The 18,567-nt window shown below is 38.4% G+C and overlaps 1 long non-coding RNA gene across 1 annotated transcript in view; it reads right to left on the reverse strand.

Annotated features, from left to right (window-relative positions):
* Positions 1 to 8,774, reverse strand: part of LOC128653668 (uncharacterized) — a 66,849-nt gene extending 58,075 nt beyond the window's left edge. Inside the window, exon 1 of the long non-coding RNA XR_008401381.1 lies at positions 8,728 to 8,774. This is a non-coding gene — a long non-coding RNA (uncharacterized LOC128653668). The remainder of the gene's footprint in view (positions 1 to 8,727) is intronic.
* Positions 8,775 to 18,567: the final 9,793 nt, after the last annotated feature.

Consider the following 18,567-nt stretch of genomic DNA (forward strand, 5'->3'; position numbering starts at 1 on the left):
GGTCCATTCAAGAGAGTGGTCTCTCCATTAGTACATTTTTGATTGCTTAATGATCAAATGGGACTTTCAGGACATAGATGATTAAATTGCAAGCTTCCAAAGGCTCACATAATAGAGGCCTTGGTATGTCCATGGGAGTTTCATCTAGCATACCTGTTTCCTTCGTTTCCTTACAAGAGTCATTACTCAAACAGGAGTCAACATCAGTAATAGTAATTTCTCCAGCCTAAAGCAGGACTTGGTATCCGTATCTAGTACAGATGTCCTCCCCTCCATGGATTCTTTCTCTGAGACAAGTCCTGTTGGCTCAATGTCCTCTTTTCCATCAGGATCTTAAATTTCTAAATTTAACAGTGTGAAAGTTGAATGCCTAGTTTTGAGAAACAGAGGTTTCTAAGATTCAGTCATTGAAACTTTGATGCAGGCATATTTTAAATGGTGTTTTTCCAGAAGGTTTTCTTGGTGTTCCTTTAGGATTCATAGAATCCTTCAATTTTTTCAGAATGGCCTTGACAAAGGTTTGTCCACTAGTTTCCTAAAATGTCAAATTTCTGCTTTATCTGTTCTTTTTCATAGGAAGTTGACTAAACTTCCTGAGGTTCAGACTTTTGTCCAGACGTTAGTTAGAATTAGGCCGGTTGTGAAACCTATTTCTCCACCGTGGATTTTTAATCTAATTCTCTCTGTATTACAAGGTCCTCTTTTGAACCAATGCATTCCATTTCTACTGTTAGCTTGGAAAGTTATTTTCCTATTGGCAATCTCTTCAGCAAGGAGGGTTTCTGAGTTGTCAACCTTGTCTTGTGATTTTCCATTTCCACTTATTCACAAGGATAAGGCTATACTTAGAACTAAATATGGTTTTCTTCCTAAGGTAGTTTCTACCTGCTAACTCCTAAAGAATGACTATTACATAATCTTAATGTAGTTAGGGCTTTGAAATTCTATCTCCAAGCTACTAAAGATTTCAGAAGAATTTCTAGTGTGTTTGTTCACTACTCGTAAGTGGCAGAAGGCTAATAAGGTAGCATTAGCCTCTTGGCTCAAACAAGTGATTCACAAGGCTTATTTGGTGGTAAGAAAGTTACCACATAAGCATATTACAGCTCTTTCTACAAGAGCAGTTGCAACTTTGTTGGCTTTTAAAAATTATGCATCTTTGGAGCAGATTTGCAAAGCTAACATCTTCTTCTCTGCTTACTTTTTCCACATTTTTATCACTTTTTTAATTTAAATAATCTTTTATTGAGGTTTTGAGCAAAAAACACATACATTGAACGTCGTATAACAAGTATGACAGGGAATCAGTTGAACAATGAACATTGAAATATATGTGTAGAACAATAAGTGATATAACATAGTTTTCATAAACCTCAATTTTTCAATAGTACTATCACATTGTGATGACTACTTGTCTGGCCACTTGATTTAAGGATGGCATAGAACTTATGGTAGTCATGTTAGGAGCCACTTTTGGGCTTCATAAGGATATATATATATATATATATATATATATATATATATATATATTTCTGGATAAATGACAACACAATTTATAACAGTATAATAAAGATACTCATGATATCTAGATGTGAAAAAGAATTAAATGATTAGCTAATATACATATTACGTGAGTGAGAAGTACTCAAAAGGATTATGGATGAAACAAGTGAGGAGACACTTAAAATGTATCTAGGCTTTATCATAATATATGTATTCTATAGATATAGATATGTATTCTAGCAATAGATGGTAGTGTATTCTATAGACCACAGCCTGGAAGAGAAGCTAGCCTATGTGTATCTCCTTATTATGAGAGGCTAGCAATTCTTATATCATATCCCGTTTAAAGCTATAGCTTCAATTTTGTAAATTAGGTATTTAGTATTCAAGCTCAGTGGGGGGGGGGGGGGGGGGGTGATAACACAAGCAGACAGGAACTTAGCAGTGCCTTTGCTTTAACTTTTTGGCCACCATCCCATCATGCTCCGGACCGGTCAGGAGAAGATCGATCTGGAGTAACCTGGTAACTGTAAATTAATGTATATTTGTACAACAGAATCATTACATATGATTGATCCTTGACCCAAAAGTCACGTTTACCTCAATTTTAGACCATCTCCGTAGTTTCCGTTTTACACTGGCACCAGGCTGTACATCAGCAGAAAGTCAGAAATCATGTCCGCAATTTCAATGAAAGATAGCAAAGTGTGCTAAGCTACTCTGCTATTAGTGCTAATGTATTGACATTAGTCCAGTTGTTAATCGGGATTTCGGGATTCAGCTTTTAGCACTATACAGCCCAGAATACTACAAATTTTAGTTTTTCTTAAAGGGATATGAAACCCAAAATGTTTCCTACATGATTCAGATAGAGCAAGTGATTTTAAATAACTTTCTAATTTATTTCTATTATCATTTTTCTTTTTTCTCTTGGTATCTTTTGTTGAAAAGCAGGGACATATGCTTAGGAGCCTGCCCATTTCTGCAGAACTATATGGCAGCAGTTTTGAAAGAATGTTATCCATTTGCAAGAGCACTAGATGGCAGCACTATTTCCTGCCATGTAGTACTCCAGGTGTCTACCTAGAAAGCTCTACAACCCAGAATATTATGGAACAAAGCAAATTTGATGATATGAGTAAATTGGAAACTTTTTTTAAATTCCCACGGGAATAGGGCCCTCAATTCCTCTTGCATATGTTTTTCAAATTTTGTCTAGTCTCTTACAAGTTTTATATTATTGTTTTATTTAAATTAATTATACCCATGGACAGCTCTGTGGAATATGTCGGTTCTTCATAAATAAAATATAATAATAAAAATAAAATGTATGCTTACGTGATAAATTTATTTCCTTCTTGGCAGTGAGAGTCCATGAGAACATTCATAACCAAGGGGAAATACTATTCCTGGCCACCAGGAGGAGGCAAAGACTCCCCAAACAAGACTACAAATAACCCGCCTACCTCCCCTACCCTCTAGTAGTTCAGCTGAGGATAAGGAATAGTGAAGAGAGATACAAGCGATACAGAGTGCAAAAAGACAACTGCCTCCACTACATATAAGCATTTGGGCGGGGTCGTGGACTCTCACACAGGGCCGTCTTTAATATTGACTGGACCCTGGGCAAACATTTTCTTGCCCCCCCCCCCATGCAATTTTGCTCTCCACCCCAACATCCCAAAAAACAACTAAATCAATTTATTTTATATATATTTTTTTAATTATTATCATTCACTGCTGGGCTAATCATTTAAAAAAAATGAAATAAATTGCAATATGTGAAACTGGTCCTAAGTTGTACTAATAAGTAAATTAATATATTAATTCCTCCACTGTGGATTAATTTAATATGCCTTTGAATGTGAAGGAGACCAGCAGACTGGATGCTGTCTGCCCAAGGCTGCATGGATACAGTGTGAGATGAGTAACACAGCCTCAAGACTGAAGAGACCAGTGTGTGCAGCTGCACAGATGCTCAAATCCTCACATGCCTGCCGCTCCAGCTTTCTTGCATGCGCCTACAGTCAGCCCTACCCAGAAACAATCCCCACCACCAGAGCAGTTACCTGGTAACAGTGGTAACCCCAGAAGGACCTTTTCTGATGCAGTGGGATTGGCTGGATGCCAAGTTAGGGCTTAGCATTCAGTGCTGCACAGTGCACATCTAAAACAGCACATGGCACTAGCTTGGCATGTCACATGACACCGGCACGGTCTGGCACAGTTTCTCACAAATAAATATAAGCAGAGAACTTTTTACTGTGACAGTATTAGGACTGACTGTGTCCCCCCCCCCATGTCACACTTAGGACGCTGGGGCCCTTAACAAAGACTGGGCCCTGGGCAGCTGCCCCTTTTGCCCTGTGTTAAGGTGGCCCTGCTCTCACTGCCAAGAAGGAAATTAATTTATCAGGTAAGCATACATTTTATTTTCCTTCTATTGGCAGTGAGAGTCCATGAGAACATTCATAACCTATGGGAAACCAATACCCAAACTGTGATGGTCGGAAGGGAAAAAGTAGGGGAGGCAGTCCTAAGTACTAGGTACTACTGCTTGTAGAACCCTTCTCCCAAAGGATGCCTCCACTGAGGCAAAACCATCAAATTTGTAGAACTTTAGAACTTTGTGATAGTGTGTAATGAAGACCACTTTGCAGCCTTGCAGATCTGCTCAACTGAGGCCTCATTTGTGAAGGTCCAAGTAGTAGACCCTACATGGTTAGAATGTGCCGTGATTCTCAAAGGGGGCTCCTGACCCACTTCCCTGTAGGTCGTACTGATCATACTTCTCAACCAAAAGGAAATAGTAACAGCTGAGGCCTTTGGGCTTGCCAGTATACAGGATGAATAAGGAAGCAGATTGATGAAACTCCATAGTAGCGTGAAGGTAAAACTTCAGCGTTCTGACCAATTCCAAATTGTGTAACTGTCCTAATCTGTCATCCTCTAAGGAGAGACTAAGTGAAGGAACCACTATCTCCTGGTTGATATTACGAGTATTCACCACCTTAGGTAGAAAGCCTGGTTGAGTCCTCAACACAGCCTTATCCTATTGGATCACCAGATACGGAGGATCACACAGCAAAGCTGAAAACTCTGATACTCTGTGAGCAGAGGAGGGAGCCAAAAGGAAGACCACTTTCCAAGTCAGTAACTTAATATCAACAGAATGCAGAGGCTTAAACAGAGCTCTCTGAAGAACCTTAAGAACCAAGTTTAGACTCCACGGGGAGCAACATGTTTGAAAACAGGTCTAATTCAGACCAGAGCCTGAACATCTGGCAGACTAGAGATCTGATAAAACTGTTCGACAGGCCTTTCTCCAGACCTTCCTGGAGAAACTGAAGAATAAGTGGAATCTTCAATCTATGCCAAGAAAAACCTCTCTGGTTGCACCAGTGAAGATAAGTCATCCAAACCTTGAAGTAGATGCATCTAGTAACAGGCTTGCAGTCCTGGATAAAAGTATAAATCACACTTTCAGAGATGCCTCTCTGAACCAAAATCAACCCTTCAATCTCCAGGCAGTCAGTCTCAGAGTATCTAGGTCTTGGTACATGAATGGTCCTTGAGTCAGTAGATCTTAATGAAGAGGTAGCGGCCAAGGATGAGAAGACATGTTCACCAGATCTGTTAACCAATTCCTACGTGGCCATGCAGGGTCCATCAGAATAGTTGGTATTCTCTCCTGCTTAATCCGGGCAACCACTTGTGGCAGAAGGACAATCGATGGAAACAGATAAACAAGGTTGAAGTTCCACGGGACCGTTAGGGCATCCATTAGCTCCACCTCAGGATCCCTGGACCTCGATCCGTATCTCAAGAGCTTAGCTTTGAAGTGGGAAGCCATCAGATCTATATCTGGAACACCACATCTGTGAGTTATTTCCAGAAATACTTCTTGATTCAGAGACCACTTCCCTGAGTGGAGAGTCTGCCTGCTCAGGAAATCCGCTTCCCAGTTCTCCACACCGGGGATGTGGATAGCTGAAACTTGACACTGATACCTCTCCACCCATAATAGGATTCAAAGACACTGCCTGCATCGCCAGAAAGATCTGTGTGCCTCCCTAATGGTTTGATGTAGGCCACGGTCGTAATCTTGTCCGATTGGAATTGGACATACCGGGCAGAACACAATTGCAGCCACATTAGGATCATGTTGTAAATAGCTCTTAACTCGAGAATGGTGATCGCGAGACAGACTTCCTCCTGGCTCCAGGTTCCCTGGGCTCTGAGAGAACCCCACACTGGACCCTAGCCTGATAGACTCGCATCTGTGGTGATTATTACCCAGGAGGGGCGATGGAACCTCATCCCTAGGAGGACTTGAGGTAGGGTTTGTCAAGATAGATGATGACGTGATAGATCTGAATTATCTCCATTCCATTGTCTGAGCATACACAACTGTAGTGGTCTCAGATGAAAGCAAGCAAATGGTATAGCATCTGATGCCGCAACCATGAGACCTACCACTTCTTGCATTTTGCCCTTGAAGGATGGGCATTGGATAGAAGTAGGCAACACGTCTTCTGAAGCTTCTCCTTGTGCTTATCATTGAGGTAAATGCGCATACTGAGTCTATGATCATTCTTAGAAAGTTTACCCTCGTGGTTGGAATGAGGGAGCTCTTTCCTAGTTGACCTTTGCAACCATGCACCTGAAGACACGAGAGTAACCTATGCGTGTGGTCCTGAGCCACTGGTAAAGATGGAGTCTGAACAAGAATGTCATCCAGGTAAGGGGCAACTGCAATCCCTTGCAGATGAACCACAGCCAGCAGAGCTCCCAGCACCTTGGTGAACACTCTGGGTGCCTTAGCCAGTCTGAATGGAAGCGCAACAAACTGGTAGTGCTTGCCTAGGAAGGCAAACTGTAGGAAATGGTGATGATTCTTGTGGATCGGAATGTGAAGCTACACGTCCTTTAGGTCTATTGTGGTCATGAACTGACCCTCTTGTACTAGGGGAAGGGTGGACCTTATCGTTTCCATCTTGAAGGTGCCCTCCTTTTTGATGGGGAACTGGAACTGTTATGCCCGCAGCGAGGAGGTCGTCCACGGAGTGGAGCAGAGCCGATCTCTTTACAGATTTTCTGAGAACCTTGACATTAAAAAAACGGTGCCTAGGGGGACAAGACCAAAAGCTTATTCTGTATCCTAGGCAAATAATGTCCAGCACCAAGGGGTCCTGGATTGATTGATACCATTCCCTCTGAAACAAAGAAAGTCTGCCCCCCACACAACCTGATCCCAGTTCGGGGGCAATCCCAACATGCTGACTTGTTGTCCTAGGAGGACTTCTTGGGCTGCTTGTTTTTATTCCACCCTTGGATGGACTTAAAGGTTGCCCTGGGGGATTCTGTCTTAGCCGCTTCCACACTCCTTTGACCCCTGTTCGGACAAAGGGAAATGTCCCACAGAACGGTTCTTAAGTTTAGATTTCATATCCTGAGGTAGGAAAGCTCCCTTTCCACCTGCTACTGTGGCTATGATGGAGTCCGGACCAAACAGGGACTTGCCCTTGAAAGATGAGGATAAAAGTCTAGCCCAGTGGTTCTCAACCCAAATGACCTCTGTGGTGACATTTTATCACTGGAATATTAAAATATAGCTCACATATTTTATCCCTGGCAATTCACATAGCTGGTTTTAAAATGGAATATTAAAGTAGCTCTTTGGCCTAGTGTCTGTCTAAGAAGGACACTGCCAATAGCCTTTGAATGGCATTTGTAAAACCACACCCTATTGAATTGGGGTATAAAAAACTGGAACACTAAAACTTCTTCCATCTCCTGATGAAAATGATGGATGAATTTGGACACATTAGTGAATTTGGCTAAGTATATTCCTAGGATTATTTTGACAGTATTGCACAAATTGGGGTTGTAGTCAGTGGCGGCTCGTGGGTTATTCAAATGGGGGTTCACGGACCAGTATATATATATATATATATATATATATATATATATATATATATATATTCAATATATATATATATATATATATATATATATTCAATATATATATATATATATATATATATATTCAATATATATATATATATATATATATATATATATTCAATATATATATATATATATATATATTCAATATATATATATATATATATATATATATATATATATATATATATCTCAATACATATTTAATATTATAGAGAGGTTCCCTCTGCCTTTATAAGATAGCCCCTCACCTATACCTTATATACAGATATATAATATTATAGAGAGGATCCATCTGCATCACTCACATAGCCCCTCCCCAGTAACTTATAAATCAATACATATTTAATATTATAGAGAGGTTCCCTCTGCCTTTATCAGATAGCCCCTCACCTGTACCTTATATACAGATATATAATATTATAGAGAGGTGCCCTTTGCCTCACTCACAGAGCCCCTCCCCAGTAACTTATTAATAAATATATATTTAATATTAGAGGTCCCCTCTGCCTTACACACAAAGCCCTCTCACCACAACACACAGTAACACACAATGGCACTTGGTGAAACAGACAGAACAAAAAGTAACACAAACACACAATGGCACTTGGTGAAACAGACAGTACAAAAAGTAACACAAAGACACAATGACACACACAATAACACTTGGTGCAACACAGTGACATGCACAATAACACTTGGTGCAAAACACACTGACATACACACACAAAACACTCAGTGGAGCACACAGTAAGACTTATGGGCACACAAAGTAACACAAACACAGTGACATACAGACAATAACACTCAATGCAATACACAGTAAGACTTATAGACACACAAAGTAACACAAACACACAGTAAGACTTATAGACACACAAAGTAACACAGACAGTAAGACTTATAGACACACACACAGACAGTAAGACTTATAGACACACAAAGTAACACAAAGACACAGTAAGACTTATAGACACATAAAGTAACACAAACACAATGACACACACACAAAGTAAAAATGACAGAGTACTATAATTTTTGACAGTCACCACACACAATAACAAACAGTGGCACATGCACAAAATAAGACAAACATTAACACACAATGTGACAGACACAGTGGCATAAATAAACACACTAAGTGTGACACACAAACTTTTTGGCACACAAAGTAACACAGTGATGTCATATCACATGTACACAGTAACACAATGAGACACAACAACACAAGTCTACTCTATACACAGCTGTACAAACCTTAAGTTATGTGTTCTTGCTGCTCAGCCATGTTTCTTATGGGCTACACTGAAAGCAAAGCACTGAGCAGACACACTTCCTGTTACTACATAAAACATCAGTAGCATGATGGGAACTGTAGTCATTTGAGGAAAGAATGTTACGCATCAAATCATACTTTAAAAACTACAAATCTCATATGCACTGGAAAGTAGAGGGTTTTTTTTGCTAGAAATAATAGTTCCAATTTACGGAGTCATGTTATCTGAAGGAAGGTGTAGTGATGACAGTTTGCTGCAAGTTTGTTTATGTTATGTTCAGTGCATATCAAGTCTATAAAGAACCAACATGCACTATATGTCTCACTGATGTAATCCCCATATAACAGCCTAATATTTGTATCATTTGATTTTTCACAATTACATTTTTTTTTCAGCTGAACCTTGCGTGCTGCTGTTTCACTTTCAGGTTTTCTGTTACCAATCTCCTATCATTCTAGGATTTTTACTGAAAACGGCAGAATGATAGGAGATTGGTAACAGAAAACCTCAGTGAAACAGCACGCAAGGTTCAGCTTAATGCAGAGAATCAGAGCAAGGTCTAAATACACTCACTGTAATAATAATATTGTGTCACGGAGCAGACAGAGCTAAAGCAAGCTTGAGAGACCAAGCTAAGATTCCCATTAACAGTACGCTAAGAAGATAGAAAAGTCAGACTGGGACTAACACTTTTGCACTGCCAGAAATGGATCTCACTGAGAGGGACACAGACCACCGCACTCACTCTGGCACATTTCTCAGGCCTAATACATCTAATACATTTCTCCAACACACACCGCACGCAAGGAGTAACTAGCAGGTAGGGAGCAGCTGAGATGTCAGTGAGTGGCAGCGCGCTGAGGTAAGAAGTGTCACTCAGATAAAAAAACAGTTGGCAACTATGCAGTACACTACACTCACGTCTGGTTATCACAGTAACTGAGTCAGTCACTAAAGTGCCGCCTGGGTTGTTGGACCCACTTGGTCCCATCATGAATGAGCCGGCCCTGGTTAGATCACTCAGCCCGGTCTCCTGCTTCTTCCTTTTCTGCCGCTGCCGCTGCCACTGTGATCCACAATATGGAGGGATAACATAGAGCAGGGAGGAGGGAGGGATAACACACAAGTTTAAAAAACAGTGCTCCCCCTGCTGCCCGCCCATAGTAATGGCACTAATCGCACATTGAAAATTGTGCGATTAGCAGAGGTATAGGCTCTGTTATGGGCGGAGCAGCAGATACATAGAAAACATGACCAAAAGGATATAGCAGCCTATACCTCCTCTACCGCACGTGCGGTAGAGAGGTATATTAAAGGATTTTTTTTTTATTTTATTTAAACTGCACAATCTAGACATTTTATTTAAACTGCACAATCTAGACATTTTATTTAAACTGCACAATCTAGAACATTTTTTGGCTGAATAAATATAATTTTTCCAATAGGGGGAAATTATATTTATTCAGCCAAAAAATGTAATTTCTTTCTTTTTTTCCCTTTTCCACAGGAGGCTCACGTGCGGGAGTGCACATATGGAGGAGCCTCCACTGGTTGTAGTAGAGTTGCCCTGTATTAATTATTTTGACTGTTTTGCTGTAAAATAGATGTGTATATATACCTGTAAATATTTATCTTATTAACATATATTGATTCCTAATAAACTCTTTGGAAACAATTGAGACCCTCTCATAGAGTTTATTTCACAACTAACAACTAATTAACATTTTGGCGGCCACAAAGTTGTAGACAAATCCATACGCCATTTAGTTTTGCAGGAATTAGATAATATGTTGATTTAATTTTAGAATATTGCAGGATATATCTTTAAATGTTTTCTCAAGAAAATCATGGTTTAAAAACCTGTTTTTCTGGTCTGTATACATTTGCATTTCCATAGAGTTACATGGGTGAGGGCCTCAGACAAAGAAAATTTCTCAATTAAGTGCAAATAATAACAATTGTGTGTTACTGTTTAAATGTAGCTGCAGTTAAGGTAATTTTTGGTGTTTGTCAGCAAAGTTATTTTTATTTTGTAGTATTTAAACAGAGCAAATCATGGTTGGCTCCAGCAGACCTGTTGTATAAAATTTGTATACAAATACTGCTTCTTTTTACTGCTGGGATGTAGACATTGTCTATAGCTTGAAGACCAATTTTAACTGGTAGTGTGTGTGTGTGTGTGTATATATATATATATATATATATATATATATATATATATATATATATATATATTTTTTTTTTTTAAATGCATTGGTGTCAGTGGGGGAAGAAAATATATTCTTTAATTGGTGTCAGTGAGCTGGTATCACCTACTTAACCTGCATTGTCCAGGTCCAGTCCTGTTGTCTGCTCCTTGTGCCGTTCTGTCCTCCCACTGAACTGTTGCTACATGCATGTTGGGTCATGGCCCACCAGCAGGGCCATCAAGGCCACTGCCCGGCTGTTGATAAAGCAGGGTCTAGTCTTAGACACATTATCTGCTGACAATGACTTAAGCCACAAGGCTCTCCTAGCCAGAACCGTAAAGCTAGAGTTCTTAGCATTAATGCAAATAATTTGCAGAATGGCATCCCTGATGAAGGCATTCACCAGCCTTAGGGATTGAATATGATCCAGAATCTCCTCCAGAGGAGTCTCCACATTAAACAGACATTAAACAGATCTGCTAAAGATTTACACCATAACTTTCCTGCCCCAGTTAATGCAGCACTTGCGGGATGAAAATGGAAGCTAACAAGACATTGGACAAGCTGACACGGAACATGTGGTTTGTGTAAACGCCACTGAACGGATACATTGCAAGCTAACGCTCACGAAGGATCTTTTGAATAATGTCCCTGGGGGTTAGTTAATGTATCAGGCTCATGCATTCACATTTACCCCTGACCGGTCAGGTTTGTATATTATTTTTGTGTTATTCAATTTCCTTTTGATATATACACTATTTGGTCAATTGTATACCGACTTACTGTATGTGTATATCTGAGACAATAAAGTCTTGTAAATCCTAGTGCCAGAGATTGTCCTCTCTTGTTGCCACTATAGCTTCTATTTTGGATACTCCTTATTATACTTTGATGAGCTAAATAAATCTTTTTGATAAAAGAGTGCTGAATTCCCTGTCTTTTATCCTGATATACATTTTTCAGGATTTTTTTCTTTCTTTCTAATCCATGTAACAATATTAATAGCTGCAAGTAACCATGACCACAGCCGTGGGGGTGCACATTGAAAAAAATCTCATTAAAGGCCCATAACTTGTGGAGGTGTGAAACAGAGGTTAAAATTGGATGAGATTTCCAACTCTGGTTAAATAATCTACAGGGAGCTCCCAATTAAATAAAATGGGCACCCAGTATTTTTGTCCAGTGGACTTAAATATCTTCTCTGCTTGTGCCAATTTGTATTTAAATAAATATATGTTAGTTAAGCTGCATATCTTTATTATTGTTTTGATTTACTATATTGAATCCTGCATGGTTGGTGCTGGTGGTTACTTTTTTTGATCTCTCCTAACCTGTATAATGTAGTTTTTCTTCTTGAACTTCTGTCTGTATGTATTTATGTATGTATATATATATATATATATATATATACAGTATATACTGAAGCAAGATTTTACAAAATACCCTCATAAGCTGACCAGGGATCCCTATTATCTATTCATTTATATATATATATATATATATATATATATATATATATATATATATATATATATATATATATACAACTTTAACAGGTAAGTCCAGCACCTTTCTTAATGCTATTTTTTCAGCATTTTTTTCAGCAACCTTTTTTCAGATTATAGCAGTGCACGACCACTGAGTGGGGTCTGCCAGCCCACATTTATGGATATGGTAAAGCAAGATAGCGTCAGCACTTCTTCATACAAAATTCCACTTTATTGAGGTTTCAGACAAAGATAAAAACAGCGACGTTTCGAGTCAACACAGACCCTTAGTCATGCATGACTAAGGGTCTGTGTTGACTCGAAACGTCGCTGTTTTTATCTTTGTCTGAAACCTCAATAAAGTGGAATTTTGTATGAAGAAGTGCTGACGCTATCTTGCTTTACCATATATATATATATATATATATATATATATATATATATATATATATATATATATATATATATCTATATTAAGAGTAAACAGATAATATCACTGGTTATCTTGTGTTTTACAATCCCAAAAGTAAGAAATTTGCTATTTCACATAGAACTAGCAGCAACAAACCTTGAAAATGTCACAAATTCAAAGTGATTTTTGTTTAGCAGTTGAAAAGATATTTTTACCCTCACAAATGTGATATTTCAGCTGCATATCATGACTCATGAGCAATATCATTTTTCAGTACTTTATTATCTCTTCTTAAGATGATTTAAAAAATATTTTTCTCATAGAGAAATATGTCTTTATTGCATATGCTTTACCAATCAATAATACATTGATTTAAAATAGTAATTTGCATTCATGGCTACTGCCTGAAACCTCAGAATTAGCTTATATACCCCTCTTAGCTTATGTAAATTCAATATCTTATCAGATTTTCTATTTAGGATTTCAACATTAATCTATATGGCAGATGATTTACATATTTGCTTAGGTTTTGGCACTTTCCTCTGTCAATTAGTCTTTTGTTCCACTTGAAGACAATGTGAAATATGTTCATAAAGACTAGGTCTATGAGTAAGACGGCACCCACCGAAACACGTAAGACCCTGTCTCCTGTTCCTGGTGTTATGCACTATGGATGTTGCTGAACTATTTTTCTAATAAAGATACTCACGCTGCTCAGACTCTGTCAGCTGCCAACTCCTGTCAAACGTTTCCACTTACTATGGAGGGAACATATTCTGTGTAATTTGAATATGTGGTGCATGCACACATAGCTCAGGGGACCAAACAACTCTGGGAATTGTAGTTGTTATTGATACTCCTCATGGAATTGAACGGCTGTGAAATTAGTCCAGGGCTCGCCGTTGTAGTGAGTAAGGAAGAGCTGCATCTATAGTGATATGCTATGTATTGTACTACAGTTTATTGGCAAGCTAGGCTATGCTTATGATACCCACCTAGATGTAGTAGGCTGGTTGCATAAGCGCAGCCTAGCTTGCCAATAAACAGCTCGCACTACAATACACAGTTCCTTCAATAAGAACAGTTAAGGTCTGTCCTGGCTCATCGGAGGGCAGTTGCCCTGTTGCAAACCCGTATCTGCCACTGCCTTACCCTCCAATAATCTAGCAGGGGGAGTATATACATGATTGATGTGCACTCTCTTGGGGGAAGGTGTGGGTACACACACAATATGAACCCCTTCACTACCAGGACTTTCAGAGAAGAACTTGCCCAAAATACCAGAGAATTTTTAGCATTTTACAGAAATAGAGCCTTGTTTTTTTTATTTACCTGTCAATACTATATTTATATATTTTAAGTAGACAACCCAAGATATTGATCTAGGCCCATTTTAGTATATTTCATGCCACCATTTCACTGGCAAATGAGAATAAATAACAAAAATCGTTAACTTTTCACAAACTTTGGTTTCTTACTGAAATTATTTACATACGGCTTGTGCTATCATTGCACAAAAGGTTGTAAAAGCTTCTCTGGGATCCCCTTTGTTCAGAAATAGCAGGTATATATGGTTTTGTCATTGCTTTTTGGTAATTAGAGGGTCGCTCATTGCAGTTGCGCACCACACTTCCATTATTCCCGGCAGTGAAGGGGTTAATTAGGTAACTTGTAAGGTTGATTTTAGCTTTAGTGTAGAGAGTACCCTCCCACCTGACACCTCCCAGCCCTTGATCCCTCCAAAAAATCTCTCTTTCCTCCCTCACTCCTACTGGTCACCCCCATCTTAGGTACTGGCAGATAGTCTGCCAAAGTGAGGCTTTTTGTAACTGAATATTTTTTATATGTTTTAATATTTTCTGCAGTGTAGGATCCCCCTAACCCTCCAACCTCCCTGAACCCTCTAAAACAGCTCTCTAACCCAACTCAGTTGTCTGCCTGTACCTATAAAACACTTTTTAAAAATATTTAATTTTTTAAAAATTATTTTTATATTTTCTGTAGTGTAGTGGTCCCCCCAATTCCCCCCCTCCCCTCACACGCTAGTTTGGGGGCCCTCCACACCCCACTTTTTTCTGTAGCGCAGCGCCCCTTCCCCTTTTTTCTGTAGTGCAGCGCCCCTTCCCTCCCTCTCCCTTTATTTTTTATTTTCCACTCCCTCCCCTCACTCCTGCCCTCCCACCTCCGGGATTCCCTCCCACACTTCCCGCTGGCACCAGCAGATGGTCGCTACACATAGTGACACAGCCAGTGTCACTGTGTGTAACGATCTGGCATCTACCCTCATATGGAACTGGGACAACGATCACGCTCTGGTTCCAGATGTGGGAAGATGCCTGGAGCTCAGAAACTCCAGCTCTCGGCTGTAACTTAAAAGCTGAGACTGCTGGAGCTTCCTGAAGCTCAGATGTGTATACACGTTGTGCGGTACAATAGCCAAAGTACAGCACAGCGTATATATATATATATATATATATATATATATATATATATATATATATATATATATATATGTCTAAATGGTTGAAGGGGTTAAAATGTATTGCCAAAGGAATGGTATCAGTTGATGTTGCTTGAAGAGATTCCTTTCACTACCAAAACTGAAAATCTCAGATGCAAATAAAAGGTTGTGGCAAAGTCTGCAACCTTACCTCAAGCAGAGTCTACATGTGAATATGACTACCTTGGCCTTTCTAATTGACAGCCTTGATTCAAGAAATGGATTGAAAGACGGATTTTTTTTCTTTCATGATTCAGACAGAACACACAATTTTAACCAACATTCCAATTTACTTCTATTATCAAATGGGCTTCATTTTCTTGGTATCCTTTGTTGAAGGAGCAGCTATGCACTACTGGGAGCTAACTGAACACATCTGGTAAGCCAATGACGAGGTATATTTTGTGCAGCCACCAATCAGCAGGTAGCTCCCACTTGTGCATTGCTACCCCTGAGCCTACCTATGTATGCTTTTCAACAAATTATACTAAGAGAACTAAGCAAATTAGATAATAGAAGTAAAATGGAAAGACTTTGATTTCAATGAAGTGATTCACAATTTCAGTAGCTTTGAAGGCCAGAAAAGCAAAGTTCTGACTTAGTCCAGACTGTTCACTACATTCTTGTGTATTTGTTCTTGTTTATTTTTATGGTATTATTTCATATTTTCATTATTTCACTAAAGTTTTAATCTTAAAATAAATATAATAATGAAAAACCTTTAACTTTGAATTCTATTGTTTTCATAAGATATCATTTAGAGGTGTAATTTTAATTGTGCTAATTGTTAATGTCACTACTGCCATTACATTCAGTGTTATATTGGAGTTACGATTTACGTGTAACATTAGTTTAAAAAAAAAAAAAAAGCATTACTTGTTGTAGTGGTGACACCAAACCTAATGACACCACTGATTAAATTTGTAAGTATATGAGGAAGTGAACTGTGTGTTGTGCACAAGACATGACTAAGGGCAGCTTGCCTGAAACGTAGCCTTTTCTCACATTGCATTAAACTTACTTTTTTAGTCATGTCCTGTACACAATTTTGTTTTATTTGTGGATACCGCTGTTAGCCAAAAAGCCCTAATTATAACAGGTTTGTGGACCAGCTAAAAAAACAACATGTTCATCGTCCTAAAGGATTCAGAAACCTAGCCCTTTGCCACCTAGTTTGAAAAAAGTCCTAAGTCAGTCTTGTAACTGAATTAGTAACCAATAGTTCTGCCTTCCTTACCAACAATTCTACAACCAGGCCAAAAGAATAAATTGATATTTGTTTTATCCAATAATAATCCAAGATAATAGCAATGAGATTAAAGACACACAAGTTGTGCTCTCGTGGAATAACCAGTGCATCTGATGTATCTGCACAAGGCTCTTTGCTTCTGGAGTAACACCAAGATTTGTTTTCTCTGATCTAATCAAATGTTTTTCACGGTTTCCCTATTTTTGGGAAAAATCTATTGCAAGCTAACGAGATAGTGGAGCAGACAGTGTTGTTTGTTAGCTTGCTTTACTGTGTATTAGTGTTGCTGTTCTGATTTAAATATACGTTACGCTGTGCAGAGCCAGCATTAAGAAGCCAGGCATGTCAGCTAGTGACTCCCTGGTTGTAAGCGCTCTAGTTAGGAGGAGAGGGAGAACCTCTAGCTGTTATGTCTGAATATTACATCTGTAGTAAAAACACATAAGTATAGGAGTTTTAGCTGGAAAACTTGTAATACCTGCATAATGGGAAGTTTGTCTACACATAATGCTTTATTTAAATAATTCACTTTTATTTTTGGCTATTCTGTTCCTATAATGAAAAATATACCTAATTTGGTGAATATCTGTAAATATCCTGTAGTTTACAGATTAGATTTAGTAATACAATATTAAATATTTTGCACATATCATGTGCATATTTACACTGGATGTTTTGGAGAGAACAGAATGGGTGGGGTTATGCAAATATGCAGTGGGAGTGGCCAGTACTACAATAACCTGCTTACTTGATTGCTTTGCTACGAAGTTTCCCTGGGATTTTTTTTCAAGTGTTGCCAATTAGAATGAGTAAATTATTGGGGGTTAATTCTTGTGTTTTAGGAGGTCTGTATTGGGGCCTGCAAGTGTATTAACAGGTTAGACTCCTTTATTCAATCAATGCATTTTCTTGTCCTTTACTAGCACAAAAAAAACTCCATACTTTCTATTGCTTAAGTTCTTTATTCATGCTTTATTCATAATGCAGTGTTTAACAGGGGACGTCAGGTTACAAGGCATCTGACGTGTTTCACACCGGATAAACCAATGCCTCTTCATCAGTCCAAAAATCACAAATACTTCAGAAATGAATAAAGATAAAGCCAATGAGAAAACATTAACAAAATGAGAGGCGTAGAACAACAAAAAATTAGTAGACATAATAAAAATGAAAAAAGCAAAGAGAAGCTAAAGGCCCTGATCTGCTCAGGTGAAATACTATGAAATGATCTTCTAGCACTGCAAGATCTTTAGTGAAATTTTCTAAAGGCAGGTTTTTGCTTTACTTCTCCAAGGGGCGTTTCCTGCATTTCTGTATGTGAAGGAGAGACAAGCCCAATGCAATATATGACAGTTATGCTGCATTTACACTTTGTGCTTTCTATTTGTTATCACTTTACACTTCAGATTAAGTTTTATTACATTTAAACTTTGCACCTTTTATTTTGTAATTTATTTTGTAAACAGCAGTGTATTTAGGATTGTGATTTTATAAATTCTGATTATGCTTTCGCAGTTTCTATGTAACTTTAACAAATTAGGATTATACTTTGTATATTTGTGTATATTTTACAAATTACATTGCACTTTGCATGTCATTTATTTAAATTAAAACTGTAAAACTGTCAGCTTCAGTTACCCAGAGAGCATCAATATCTATGGGCCAGATATTTAAACAGTCTCTAGTTTGGAGAGAGATTATAGTGCTGACTTCACTGGGGCAGATTTCACAGAATTTTCTAAGAAAAGGGGAGGAACCTTGAAATCCAAAGAGAGATGAGAGATGACTTCCATAGAAAGTAATGAAGCTCTTTGGGATACAATTGTTTTTACATGGGAGAGAGAAGGTTACTGGAGAACCACTGGGGCTGATATATAAGCTCCGTTTGCATCAATTCCAAATTAAACAGAATTGTTTTCACTACAATTTAACTTGATTGTGTTTATATTTTAGTATAAATTACTTTTCTGTTAAAATAAGTGT

This window comes from Bombina bombina, chromosome 3 (genome assembly GCF_027579735.1).
Source record: "Bombina bombina isolate aBomBom1 chromosome 3, aBomBom1.pri, whole genome shotgun sequence".
In the NCBI taxonomy this organism is placed as follows: domain Eukaryota; kingdom Metazoa; phylum Chordata; class Amphibia; order Anura; family Bombinatoridae; genus Bombina; species Bombina bombina.